We start from the raw sequence: 15,433 nt of genomic DNA, 5'->3' as shown, positions 1-15,433 counted from the left end.
ATAAATTAATTTCAAACTCATCATTCATAAGGTACAAACCTATTATATCTTAGTAAAAAGTAAAGAGGAATCCCATTATAATGTAGCACTATTGGCTGAATAATGTGAAATACAAACCAAAATTACCAAACAACTCTTATATAATTACACAGAACTACCTCAACTATTGGTCATGAACAGTTTCATACCTCATCTTTAAAAAGTTTCAATGTCATACCTCATCTACGAATTTGTTACAATTTCATACCTTCCGTCAGTTGTCTGTCAATTCATTCGTTAAATGCTAACGTGGCTTGTGACGTGGCATGTGACGTGGCACACTTTCTATTAAAAAAACTAATAAAATATTATTAAAAATAAAAAAAAATCATTTAATATTTTTTTAAATATAATAATAATTATTATTATAATTAAAATAATAATAATAATAATAAATAAATAAATAAATAACCCACCCATGTTCATCTTCCCCCCCCCTCCGCTCCACCACTTTCTCCCCCCACCCCCTACAACCCAAAAAGAAAGAAGAAGAAGAAGAAGAAGAGAGAAAAAAAAAAAAAAAACCCATCTTCATCTTCATCTTCCTCAACCCCCCATTCGCTGCAACCCACCCCTTTCTTCCCCTTCCTGTTTTCCTCTTCCCTCCTCCTCCGCACCCACCCTCTTCCCTCCTCTACACACCCCACTCCTTAAATCCACACCCATTCCCCCTATTTTCTCCGTGCCCAATTTCTCCACCCGCGGAATCGGCGAAAGATGGGATTTGGGTTGTAGGGAAAGTGGGATCGGGGAAGATGAAGATGGCTTTTTTTTTTTTGGGTTGCAGGTAGTGGGTGCGGAGGAGGAAGGAAAGGGAAGACAGGAGGAGGAAGAAATGGGTGGGTTGCAAGGAAGGGGGGTCGGGGAAGATGAAGATGGGTTTTTTTTTTTTTTTTTTTTTTTTTTTTCCCCTTCTTCTTCTTTCTTTCTGGGTTGCAGGGGGTGGGGGGAAGACAAACATGGGGTGGGTGTTTTTTTTTTCTTCTTCTTCTTTCTTTCTAGGTTATAGGGGGTGGGGGAAGAAGGGGGTTGCCCGGGGGGGGGAAGACAAACATGGGGTCGGTTTTTTTTTTTTTAATTTTTAAATAACTTTTCTTTAATTAATTATTATTTTAATAATTAACAATTATTAAATGATTTTTTTTAGTTTTAAATAATATTTTATTAGTTTTTTAATAGAATGTGTCACGTCAGCATTTAACGGAGGAATTGACAGACAACTGACGGAAGGTATGACATTGCAACAAATTCGAAGATACGGTATGACATTGAAACTTTTTAAAGACGAGGTATGAAACTGTTAATGACCCAATAGTTGAGGTAGTTCTGTGTAATTTATCCTTAATTTTTCCTACGTAAAATTCAAGAAATTAAAAGATAGAAACTCCGTGGTTTTGATGTCAAGGTAAACAAGCATCAAAATAGAAGCTTAAAACACGGTTGAAGCAAAATAACGAAAATAAATACAACAAAAACTTCTTAAATAACTCAAGGGAATTTAACGGGGTTATAAGACCACCTAACACCATCTAACATGGTGGTCCTAATCCTTAAACCAACATGATCCATATCACCAGATTGTGGGGTCGGCACGTCCCCAGTGGACCATGGAACCACCTGTATGGCGTTCTGAATGTTTTCATCAATTGTCGCTGAAGTCACTGACGGTTGTGCACCTAAGGGTTGATTCATCTTCGCTAGCTCCTCTTCCTTCTTCTCTGAATCGCGACAACTTCCTTCAATCTCCCGTCGATCATCCACCCTATTTCCTGTATATCAGTGAACGCCAAGCCGTTCAGGGGCTTCCCAGTGAGGCACTGGTTCATGTAAAGATAGCTGAAATCTGGTTTTAAGAAAAGAGATAGAAGAGATAGAAGAGATGAGATAGAATTGTATTGATTGAGAGAATGTTTTTCTTCATTGGAGAACATATGATTTACATAGTTCACTTATATAGAAGTTTACAAACTTGCAGCCCAAGTACTCTTCTTTAACTACCTCCTTATACCAACTAACTCACTCTAGCAATATTCTAACTAACCAACTATATGTATAACCACCTATTTAATCTTGTGACAAGTGGCTTTGTCTTGACCATACATAACTTCCTCACATGGATCACTTTTATTCTTCTTACATCCCCCCTCAAGCTGATGCTCGAGAACACTAAGCATCAGATTGTGGCAATGGTGTTGAAATAATGGGGCAGACAGTCCCTTGGTTAGAATATCAGCTGATTGATCGGTCGAAGACACATGATGAACTTGAAGATCACCCCGAGTGACTCTCTCACGGACAAAATGATAGTCGATCTCGATGTGTTTGGACTTGGCATGAAACACAGGATTAGTAGAGAGGGCAATAGCTGAGATATTGTCATAATAGATCATCGGAGAGGCATGTAAAGGTATATGCATATCACAGAGTAATTGGCTAATCCAAGCAAGTTATGCAGCTGTGATTGCCAAAGCTCGATACTCAGCTTCTGTGGATGATCGAGATACCGCGTGTTGCTTCTTTGATGCCCATGAGATGGGGTTAGAACCAAGAAAGACAACAAAACCTGAAGTAGATCGTCGATCATTTGGATCACCTGCCCAATCTGCATCACTATAAGATTGCAGATGCAATGGTCCAGGTTTAAAATGAATGCCATAAGTTGATGTCCCTTTGAGATAACGGAGGATTCTCTTAACGGCAATAACATGAGAAATCATAGGATTGTGCATAAACTGACAAGCTTGATTGACAGAAAATGCAATGTCAGGTCTGGTGAAAGTAAGATACTGCAGAGCGCCAACAATACTTCGATATTGAGCTGGACTGTGATATGGCTGCCCATCATCCTTGAGAAGTCTGTGGTATGGGAGACATGGTGTAGCACACGGTTTAGAGTCCTGGAGGTCAACTTTATCAACTAACTCATTAATGTACTTTGTTTGAGACACAAACAAACCCTCTGAGGTGTAACTGATCTGCAAACCCAGAAAGTAGTGCAGAAGACCCAAGTCCTTCATTTCGAATTCTGCAGTGAGAGCAGTGATCACTTGGTTGATCAATGTAGAGCTGCTACCTGTGAGAATGACATCATCCACATACAACAGCAACAACACCGTGCCCTTGGAAGACTGTTGTATAAACAGTGAGGGATCAGCCTGTGAGACTTGAAAACCCAAGCTTGGTAAGAAGCTAGTGAACCTGTCATTCCAGGCTCGAGGAGCCTGTTTGAGACCATATAATGATTTGTGAAGCTTGCAAACATAGTGTGAAGGATGTGTGACACTCTCAAACCCTGGTGGCTGGGCCATATACACTTCCTCTTGAAGGATACCATGTAAGAAGGCATTCTTGACATCAAGCTGCCTAAGAGACCACTGGAATTGAGCAGCTAAGGCAAAAATCAACCTTATAGTTGTAGGTTTGACCACAGGGCTGAAAGTCTCCAAATAATCAACCCCCTCCTCTTGACTAAACCCTTGTGCAACAAGTCGGGCTTTATACCGAGCCACAGACCCATCTGCATGTGTTTTGATTTTGTATATCCATTTGCATCCAACTAGGTTCTTATTGGGTGGTAATGGAACCAAAGACCAAGTCTGTTGAGAATGAAGGGCCTCTATTTCCTCTTTCATGGCAATCTGCCATTCAGACACTTGGGAAGCTATTTTGAAAGTCTTTGGTTCAGAAGCAATTTTAGCTAACAAAGCTTTCTTTTTTAACACCCCATTCTTGGACCGTGTTTGCATGGGATGCACATTCATGGGGATAGGCAGAACCACATTTAGTCGCTCAGGGTGGAAATCAGGATCCACAGGGATAGGGTACTGTGGACTGGAGTTGGGTGGAGATGAGTGTTGTAAGGATGATGCACAGGGTATGTGTAATGCAGGTGTGACATGAGTAGGAGAAGCAACAAAATCTGGAGATGCAACAGGTTCCAAGGATTCTGAGGCTCGAGATGCAGAAGAGAATTCCGAATCAGGAGATGAATGCATAGACAATGATTCAGTAGTGGGAGATGAGATGGAATGCAATGAAGGTGTGACTGCTTGATTTGTGGATGTAATTATTGGAGATACCACGGGTGAATGCAATGAAATAGGTGATACAGAAGATGGCTTTGGAGTGTGTGACACTGTGAAGGTGGAGTAAGGGAAGCTGGCTTTATCAAATAAAACATGTCTGGATACTCTAATTTTCCCAGTGGCAATATCTAGACATAGGAACCCCTTGTATTGACTGGCATATCCCAAAAACACACAGGTTGCTGTCTTAGGTTGAAGTTTAGAAGAATTATAAGGTTTGAGCAAAGGAAAACATGCACACCCAAAGACCCTGAGATGATTAACCTCAGGAATAGTGTGATAGAGCATTTGGAAAGGAGACTTCATGTGTAAAGAGACACACGGCATCCTATTGATCAAGTAGGTAGCTGTAGCACAAGCATGAACCCAAAATTGATTAGGGAGTTTGGCAGTTTGAAGAAGGGTGACAGTTGTTTCTACAATATGCCTGTGTTTCCTCTCTGCTAAACCATTCTGTTCAGGTGTATAGGGACAGGATTTGTGATGTAGAATTCCATGGTGTGCTAAAAATTGTTGGAACTGGGTACTTGTATACTCACCACCACCATCACTTTGAAAAATCTTAAATATAGCAGAAAACTGTGTAGTCAAGTAGGCATGAAATTGAACAAAAGTAGCAAACACTTCTGATTTATTTCTTAATGGAAAAATCCATGTGTATCGAGTACAATCATCTATGAAGGTTACATAATACCTAAATCCTTCATAGGATAGGAAAGGGGCAGGTCCCCATACATCACTGTGAATTTGTTCTAAAGGATGTACAGATCTGGTTACAGGGAATTGAAATGGTAATTTGGTGAATTTGCCCTCTAAACATGGTGTACAAATGTATGAACATGTGTCTAGTGATGCAGGTACTTGAGATTGATGTAGGATCGCAGAAGTGATGGCATTGGATGGATGCCCTAGCCTTTTGTGCCATATGCTTGAGTGAACAGGTTTTGCAAGGAAACATGAATGAAATGTAGGTGATGCATCTGGCTTCTATGAAATGGGGAATGGTATAGGGTAGTGACCAGCTCTACACAGCCCCTTGAGTAGGATTGTCCCTGTGGATTTGTCCTGAACCCAAAAAGACACATCATCACAAATGAATCTGCAGCTATTGTCTTTGCATAGTTGATAAACGGATAACAGATGCTGAGAAAGCTTTGGAACATGTAATACATTCTTAAGAGTGAGAGAATGATTAGGAACAACCAATTTAGACGTGCCAATATTGGAAATATGCAAACCTGCACCACTGGCAGTGGTAATTGTATCTGTGCCTTGATATGACTGAGAAAGATTCAAATTGGCCAAGTCAGAGGTCATGTGTGATGTAGCACCAGTGTCTGCAAGCCAAAACTGGTCAGATGATGCTGAAGTTTGATGATCTACATGCATAACACTGAGATTAGTGGTTGGAGGCCTTCCTTGATACGCAAAATTACTTATGTGATAGCATTGAAGAGCTGAGTGGCCATATTTCCAACAGATCTAACATTGAATAGGAGAACTCGAGGCAGTGTTGGTATGTCTTTGAAAGCAATCTGCAGCAACATGACCCTTTTTGTTGCATATTTGACAAGTGGGAATCTCGGAAGGATGATCCTAGCAGTGAGATTGATACGGCTTTGGAGTACCAAGAATGCCTGGATTACCATTGGAAAATCGAGGACCTGAATTATACTGAAATCTGCCTCTCCCTTTGCCCCTGAAATTGTTACTCCTAAAGTGACCAAAGTTGTGAGAACTGCCAGTGTGATATGAGCCAGGAGTCTGATTGGAATTAGGAAGACTGGAACCTCCATTGTGCCTAAAGGATGAATCAGAAGAAGGTCGAGGTTGATCTTGATCAAGAACCAGTGCTTTCCCTTTGTCAGAGTGGATTCCAGTAACCATAGCACTACCAAAAACCAACCCAGAAGAATGATCACAAGACTGATCAATGATGGCTTCTTCAGCCAGAAGCTGAGACCTGAAGTCTTTAAGAGATATCCCATTCTCCTTGCCTCTGATCACACATCGAAATGTGTTAAATTCTGCAGGTAGACCTTTTAAGGCAAGAATGATAATGTCGTCATCATCAAAAATTACCCCAGCTGCAGCAAGATGATCTCTGGCATCCTTAATCTTTTGGAGATACACAGACACCGATTCTGACCCTTTCTTGATATTCTGAAGTTCGGTCTTCATTTGAAAGTTCGTTGCTTTTGTCACAGCAGAGAATCGCTCAGTGAGATTCAACCACATCTCGGCAGAACTGTTGCATCCAATGACACAGGAAATGGCAGTGGTGGATAAGGTTGCAATGAGCAACTGCATTAGTGCACGATCGTGCATTTTCCAAACCAGGTAGTCATCATTTTCAACCCCTTCAACATCAGAATTGTCATTGAATCGTGGAGGGCACTTTCTTGAATGATCAAGAAATCCCATAATACCATGGCTTTCCAGAAGCAATCGGACCTGAAAGCTCCAAGTGAGATAATTGGAATCATCAAGCTTTACTGTAACAGAAGTGGAGACAATGGAGAGAAGACTTGTAATCGGTGACTGAACAATCTGTAACTAAGCTGCAGTGACCATGTTGCAAATTTCGTGAACAATCGTTCTCTGAGACTTTTAATCAAACAGTTGGTGGGCAGACGGAAAGAAACCAACTTTCGGAGCGATTTGTATGTTTATCGTCGCCAAAAATTATCACAGATATATGCAAACTAGAGGGTAGAGGAGAGAAAGAAATCCTTTAGATGTTGAGCGGAAGCACCGGATCGGCCGGCGATGATACCATGTAAAGATAGCTGAAATCTGGTTTTAAGAAAAGAGATAGAAGAGATAGAAGAGATGAGATAGAATTGTATTGATTGAGAGAACGTTTTTCTTCATTGGAGAACATATGATTTACATAGTTCACTTATATAGAAGTTTACAAACTTGCAGCCCAAGTACTCTTCTTTAACTACCTCCTTATACCAACTAACTCACTCTAGCAATATTCTAACTAACCAACTATATGTATAACCACCTATTTAATCTTGTGACAAGTGGCTTTGTCTTGACCATACATAACTTCCTCACATGGATCACTTTTATTCTTCTTACAGTTCATGGCCAGCCAAATTTCCACCTCTCGGTTCTCTTTTTTTTGCTTGTTCACCTTCTCTTGCTCCTTTTTAACCATCTGCTTCAGAAACATCTCATGGGTCACCATCTTTTTATTTCGCTCCTCCTCGGGCATGTTCTCGAACTGCTCAATGAGGCGTCGCGCTTCTGAAGGATTAGGCCAGACATCAGGTTGAGGCTCATCTGGACTGTATATGACAGCACATGTTAGAAAATCACAAAGTTTATTGATTTCAAACATCTTCTTCATGAATCCCCTCTTCTTTTTCCTGAATGTCACTTTTCGCGACGAGTCGTTCATGATGAAGGCTAAATTCACTTTCCTTCTAGTCATAATTTCTCAAAGAAGAGAGAAATGAAAACTAGGGAAAGGGGCTACTTTAATTAATTATGACATATTTTGTCATCAATAGAAATTTAATACTTTTGAGGTGATAAACAAGCACAATTTTAGTTTCTCAGCATTTTTGTTTAATCATGTCCGTTATTTCTATTTGATTTATTAAATCCGATGATAAAAAATAAAATGAAAGTGTCAAAATTATCTCACAAATATTTATGCGACTAACAAATTTATAATATGAAATCTAGGCTGGAGATTTATTAGCATAATAGAAATTTATTTTCATGAGCTTGTGTTGGATTTTTGTTTGATATTATCCACCATCTGGTTTTATATGGAAGTTTATTTTGAAATTTCATTCGTAGGTGTAGGTATTACAACTTATCATTCTCCCGAACTTACACCACCCAAGTGATGTTTAAATCTAGAAATTGAACCCATCATTTGTGGTTAAAAAAAAACACAATAGAAGTGCTTGGTGACAGGATCCAAATCTTTTTGTCCATTGCCAAGCAAAATCTTTCGTAGAAGAAGAAGCCATATTCTTCAATGCCTAAACAATAAACATTCGATGCATACAGTTAAGGAACCAACAATCTATTAATTTATGCAACAATTACAGTGATGACCAATGACCATACTCAATTACTTTTTTGAATGAGATAAAGCAATCCAATAAAAAGCTTAATAGAACACTTTGAGAAGTGGACATCCAACAAAAATTGTTTGGAAAATGACTATTGAATAAGAATCAGATAATGTTCATGAACACGTACTGATTTTGGCATATATGCAGAGCAAAAATGTCTAAGACTGAACTGTTTATGACGCCTAAGCAAAAATTGCCACTAGCTCTTTTGGATCAAAAAGAGGTAATGTCTTATAGCATCTCATCTTTCCATAGCATGTGGCTATTATTTACCTCCTGATTTAATTACTTGGACTTATTTGTACATTAGGCTGGTAAAAAACTTCTACTCATTACCAGCTTAGATTATCATTAAAAATTCACATGAGGCATATTAGAGATGCACCACATAATCATGAAGAAACAACCTCATTAGTAAAAAAAAAAAAAAAAAAAAAATGGTATCACATACAGTTGAAGTTTTCCAACAATAGTACAATACTAACATGGGACTAATTTTTCAATTATTTTTATGAAACACCTACAGTCCAATCCCCTTAAGCCTTTAGCCATAATCCCGAATCCTTCTCCCATCCCCTTAAGCCTTTAGCCTCCTCCCCTTATACCTCCACTCCTCTCTATTTTTCTGCTTTCCAACTCCAAGGCTTCACACCAGTTAAAAAAAAAAAAAAAATTCAAAAAAATCAAATCCCTAACTTTTGCAGAATTTCAGAAACCTTAACCTTTAAAATAGGGGATTTGATTGTGGGTTTGCTAACAGCGCTGGGGTGATGACGGCAGGGTGATGACAGTGTGGCGACTGGGAGAGGACGATCGACTGGGGTGATGCGGCTGTGTGTTTCTGGCACGGGAAAAGAGGGTGAAGAAGGAAGTGGTCGAATCTGTATTTTGAAACTGAAAACCCTTACCCAAATAGTGTCGTTTTGGTTTGGGTGGTATTTTTTTTTTTTTAAAAAAAAGGCCAGACAAGGTGCCTGAGACGCCTTGAGGCGCGCCTCCACCGCCTAGGCGTCTCCGGCAAAGCGTTTTGCCCACTTCAACAAAACAGAGGCGTTAGCCTCACTGCCCGGTCTCAAAGATGCCCTAGGCGCTCCCCGAGGCTAGTTTTTTAAAACATTGGGTGTAGAAAGATGTTATATAGTTCAAATAATAATTTTCATATTATGTCTCTCGCACATTTCTTGTTTCTCTTTTCCGTGCCTCTTCGCACAGTCACGTTCTCTCTCTTCCTCTCTCTCACCTCCGTTTGCGCCAACTCTGACTTTACATGCGTCAGGTGTTGTAGCTGCCATTCACCTAGACTCTCTCGTGCCATTTACATATATTGATTCATTGAATATTGATTAAGATGAAAGATGACCTCAATTTTAGATTATGGAATTATTGAGTTGTCGAATTTGGTTCCGGGTTTTCTTATTTTTGATACATTGGTCTGTGACGATGTCAATGCCATGATTACATAAATTTTAACTTTCCTAAATTCTTAATGCAAGTATTTTTTTGTAGAGTGCAAGTAGGCACCTATTTATATGTTATATAGTAAATTTCATTAAATCCTCCTAGGTCCAACCTAGCCATCCAGGCATGAGGCCCCATATTGATGTCCGGCTAGAACTTAGCATCTTTTTGAACTTTTAAAAACATACGCGCGCGCACACACACACAGATATATATATATATATATATATATATATATATATATAGCAAAACTATAACACACACACACACACACACACACATATATATATATATATACACACACACATATATAGGCTTTGATTAAACCGTTGGGCATTGCACAATAGTTTAAATGAGTGTAATGTCTATATGTAAGAATCATGCAACCTAACTTTGATTTGTGTTACATTATTGTCATAATAATGTGAGTTTGATTTATATATTAAGGAAAGAAAGATAAATTGACTCCACCATCCATGAATTACAGACCTATGACCTCTCACTTACAAATAACGAGAAACACCACTAGATCTTAATACCAATAAGTAGTCTAAGAATGTTGAATACAAACCAAAGTTACCAAACAACCTTATATAATTAATTTTTTCTAGATTAAATGCAAGAAATTAAGAGGCATAGGAACCATGTGGTTTTGAGGTCAAGATAAGCAAGCATAAAATTAGAAATAACTTAAAACAACGATGAAGAAAAATAACATAAAAATAAAATACAAAAACTACTTAAATAGCTCAAGGGAAATTAAGGGGGTTCTTAGATCATCCAGCACCACCGAACATTGTGGTCCTAATGCCCAAAAGTCGACACATTATCATCCACATCAAGAACTTTTGGTCGGCACGTCCCACATGGACCATGGAACCATCTGCATGACGTTCTGAATGTTCTCACCAGCTACTGTAGGTTGTGCACCTAAGAGTTGATTCATCTTCGCCAGCTCCTCCTTCCAGCTCTTGATATTCGCTTCAAATTCCTTCAATTTTTCTTCGATCATCCTCCTCATTTCCTTTAAATCAGTGAACTGCAAGTCGTTCAGGGGCTTCCCAGCAATGAAGTGGTTCATTGCCATCCAAATTTCCAATTCTCGGTTCCCTTTCTCCAGCTTGTTTACCTTCTCCAGCTCCATTTCGACCATCTGCTTCAGAAACATCTTAGGTTCACCATCACTTTGTTCCGCTCCTCCTCGGGCATGTTTTTGAACTGCTCGATGAGGCGTCGCACTTCTGAATGATCAGGCCAGGCATCAGGTTGAGACTTATTTGGACTGTACATGATAGCGCATGTTAGAACATCACAAAGTTTATTGATTTCATACTTCTTCATGAATCCCTTCCTCTTTTTCCTGAACGTCGCTTTTTGCGACGAGTTGTTCATCATGAAGGCTAGTTTGACTTTCTTTCTGGTCATGATTTCTCAATAGAGAGTGAAATGGAAACTAGGGAAATGAAGGGAAGAAGGCAACTTTAGGTTTCAGACTTTCAGTCGGTGTGCTTTAACCCTAGATAGCTTATGCTATTTATAGTATTTACAAGAGGCTACTTTAATCAATTATGAAATATTTTGTCCTCAATCGAAATTTAATATTTTTAAAATAATAACACGAACCATTTTTAATTTCTCACGCAACTTTGTTTAATCATGTCCATTATTTTTATTTGATTTATTCAATCCAATGGTGAAAAGTAAAAAAGAAATGTGTACACATCACCTCCACTAATATTTGCGCTGAAAATCAAATTTAGAATATGAAATCTAGGCTGGAGATTCATTACCATAATAATATTTTGTTTACATGACCTTGTTGGATTTTTGTTGATATTATCCACCATTTGGTTTTATATGGAAATTTATCTTGAAATTTTCATACATAGATGCATGTATTATAACGCAAATTTTTCGGTATGGTTCATTCATTCATTAAAAGAGAGTTATTACATATAAATACATTTGGTGATTATCACTTACAAGATAAAATTCATTCTTCTTTAAGAAATTTTTGTTTATCTTTCTTTTCTGGCATACATACGGATATACTTTATATAACAAGACAATTTAAGTTTCTGATTTTTACCTTCTCGCATTTAAGAAAGAAAAACAAAACATCTTAAGAAGAAAATCTCTCGAACGAGTCAAACTCCAATAGAGATTCATGCCTCATTTAAATGCTCACCCACCCTTCTGATGCGATAATGAATTTATAATTTATTTATAAAAACATATCTCTTTTCTCGTGTGCCCATACATCCAAACGAAACATTATCATCTTTGCTGCATTCATTTTTTGCACGTATTGGTGTTTGGCTGTCCAACATTCGTGTTGTAAAGCATTGTTGGCCTTACTATGCCCTATAAAATTTTATCTTGAGTTTTAGAGGCATAAGACGGTTGCCCAACATACTTGATGCATTCTTCCAGTTATCCATCTAGCTTGTATTATGGATGAGAGATCTTCATCTATTTCTTTGTGATTTTCCAAGAAGATCCAAGATAACTAAAGCATTCATTCTTAGGTACTTCATGATCCCCTTGTCTCATTTGAACCCTCATTTCCACTGAACTTGCACTTTATCTACTCTGTCCTTGACCTACTTAGGTTAATATCTTTTGATTCCAAAACTTCCTGCAGAAGGTTAAACTTTGCATTTACTCCCTCATACGGTTCATATATTTCATTGTATCATCTGCAAAAAGCATACACCAAGGGATGTCATATTGAATGTTCCGTTAACTCATCTATTACCAATGCAAAAAGGTAAGAACTTAAAAGCTGAGTCTTGGCATAACCCTATGGTTATGGCAAAGCTTTCAGTTTGTTATTCATGTCATAGTCCTTGAATCCTTGATCCATCATACGTATCATTTATTGCTTGAATATATGCTACTCATACTCATTTCTTCTCTAAAATCCTCCAAAGAATTTCTCTTAGACCTTGTCATAAGCTTTTCCCAAATATATAAAGACTAAGTGCAAACATTTTTCATATCTCTATATCGTTTCATCAATCCCTATAAAAATATTGGGATGTGCAATCCACACACCCCTTGGTATTTTTTCTTCTTTGATCTTCTTAAATTCATTCAATTTAACAGCTGAAAAATAGAAAGGTGTGTGAGAAATAAAAAAGAATGTGTAGATATCATATCTCAAAATATTATAAATTTAAACAATAATATCAAGTGTTAGTGTGACATCTGATCCAAAAATTTCCCATCTACTATTGGGCTCGCGTGCAAAATGCTAAACACTATGAATTCAAATCCAGCCCAATTAAGTGCCGGTCTCCCAACCCGCCCAAAACTGCACCGCGACTTCTCCTTTTATACATTGCAGACACAGGGATTTCGAGATGGGAACCGGAATCGGAATCAGAACAGAATCGGACTTTTGCAGTGATTTGCCACACTTTTCAGTCCCCAGAGGGTTCAGTTTGCGATCTCCCTTGAGTTTTGTGTTAGCACCAAACCCTAGCAAGGCTCAAACCTAAACCTGCTTGCAAGATCAGAAATGGCGGGAGAAGTCGAAGAGAACACTGAACAGAATTGGTTTTGTAAAATTGTATATATGCCTTACTCAGAGAAACACAAATGGTTATATAGTAACCCAGTACAACATGAAACCTGTAAAATTGTAAACAAACTCCCTTAAAACTACAAATAGGAAAATGACCCCCAAATCTATCTCACTTATTACATTTTGGTCCAATTCCAGATCATAACAATGCCTTCCCCTTCAGAACAACCTTGTCCTCAAGGTTAAACTACAAAATCTGGAAATCGTTTCTGGAACTCATCAAAGTCTTCCCAGGTGGCATTTGCAGCGTCCTTACCCTGCCATTGCACTAGGAGTTGAACTCCAGCCACACTCCCCTTTTTATACATCCTTCTCGACAAAATTGTTGCAGGTATGTCCTGAACCAAGCCATCCTCAGACACCAAAGGAAGTTCAATCTGGGGAATCGCATTGTTTCCAACCTGTTTTTTGAGACAGCTCACATGGAACACAGGATGGATTTTGGACCCCTCAGGAAGTTTCAACTTGTATGCCACAACGCTAATCTTCTCAAGAACTGCATAAGGACCATAGAACCGTGGTTGTAATTTGTGATAACTATGATTCACCAATGAGTGCAATTGATAGGGCACCAACTTCAAATACACCATATCTCCAACATTAAAGTGTCTCTCAGTCTCTTTCTTATCTGCTTGCACTTTCATGCGATTTTGAGCTAGCTGCAAATTAGTCTTTAACACTGACAACAACCCATCTCTTTCAATCATGCATTGTTCCACAGAAGCGACTTTGGTAGAACCAACCTCATGTGGAGCGATGTAAGGCGGGGAAAAACCATAAACCACTTCAAATGGAGTATACTTTGAAGAAGTATGGTATGCAGTATTAAAACACCATTCTGCCCACGGCAACCATTGAACCCATTTCCTCGGCTGTCCTCCCACAAAGCACCTTAAGTAGGTCTCCAAACATCGATTCATTACCTCCGTCTGCCCATCAGTTTGTGGATGATAACCCGAACTCATGCAAAGTTTGGAACCTTGGAGTCTAAAGAGTTCTTTCCAAAAAGCACTTACAAACACTGGATCTCTATCACTCACAATGGAGCTAGGCATACCATGCAATCGGAAAACATGTTCTATGAATAGTTGAGCAACTATAGAAGCATTGTAAGGATGAGCAAGTGCAATAAAGTGGCTGTACTTTGAAAGCCTGTCCACAATCACCATGATAACTGATTTTCCCTTGCAGTTAGGCAATCCAACTATAAAATCCATGCTAATATCAGACCACACCCTTTGTGGCAGAGGTAAGGGTTGAAGCAATCCAGGAGGTGCAATGGTTTCAAACTTGTTTTGTTGACATATGGCACATTTAGCAATGAACTTCCTTATATCCCCTTTCATTCCCTGCCAATAAAACCCCTTTTTAGTTCTTTGATAAGTTTTAGCTACCCCTTGATGACCTGCGGCTGGTGTGTAATGATGCTCCTCCATGAGCTTGATTCTCCATTGAGAAGTTGGACTAATTACTACCCGTTTCTTGTAGCATAAAAATCCATTATCAAGAGAATATTTAGCTAAAGCAGGATTGGTGGTGCCCTTAAGTTTGTACTCAGTCACCTCCTTAATTTTGTCCATGATCCAAGTATCACTCTCATTATACCTTCTCAAGTCATCCATCCATCCAAAATACGGATAAGATATGGCAGCTAATTCCATATTGTCCCCTGCAACAATTTCCTGATGGTCTGGAATTCGAGATAATGAATCTGCCACAATATTTTCCTTCCCACTTCGATACTGAATTTCATAATCAAACCCGAGAAGTTTAGCCACCCATTTTTGTTGGAACTGAGTGTTAGTTCTCTGCCCCAAGAAATACTTCAAACTGCTATGGTCAGTTTTGATAACAAAGTGTCTCCCTTGCAGATAATTCTGCCATTTGTGTATGGCATGAACTATGGCAATAAGCTCCCTCTCATAAGTCGATAATGCCTGGTTTCTAGGCCCAAGTGCTTGACTGAAAAATGCAATAGGCCTGTGATTTTGTTGCAAGACAGCACCTATACCATTTCCAGACGCATCACACTCGACTACAAAGGTTTGAGAAAAATCAGGAAGTGCTAAGACCTGTGGTGAGAACATAATGCTCTTGAGCTGTCTAAAAGCTTCACTAGCTGAATCATTCCAAGCAAATCCCTCTTTTTTGGTCAAATT

At 38.7% G+C, this 15,433-nt stretch overlaps 1 pseudogene; it reads right to left on the bottom strand.

Moving 5' to 3' along the window:
• Positions 1-7,137: 7,137 nt before the first annotated feature.
• Positions 7,138-7,569, bottom strand: LOC148697615 (agamous-like MADS-box protein AGL80 pseudogene; annotated as a pseudogene).
• Between the last annotated feature and the right edge of the window lie 7,864 nt (positions 7,570-15,433).

The sequence above is a fragment of the Pyrus communis genome, chromosome 4 (assembly GCF_041283825.1).
Source record: "Pyrus communis isolate YQ-2024b chromosome 4, ASM4128382v1, whole genome shotgun sequence".
Lineage (NCBI taxonomy): Eukaryota > Viridiplantae > Streptophyta > Magnoliopsida > Rosales > Rosaceae > Pyrus > Pyrus communis.
The sequence above is the reverse complement of the archived record's forward strand: the minus strand, read 5'-3'. Positions and strand labels throughout refer to the sequence as shown.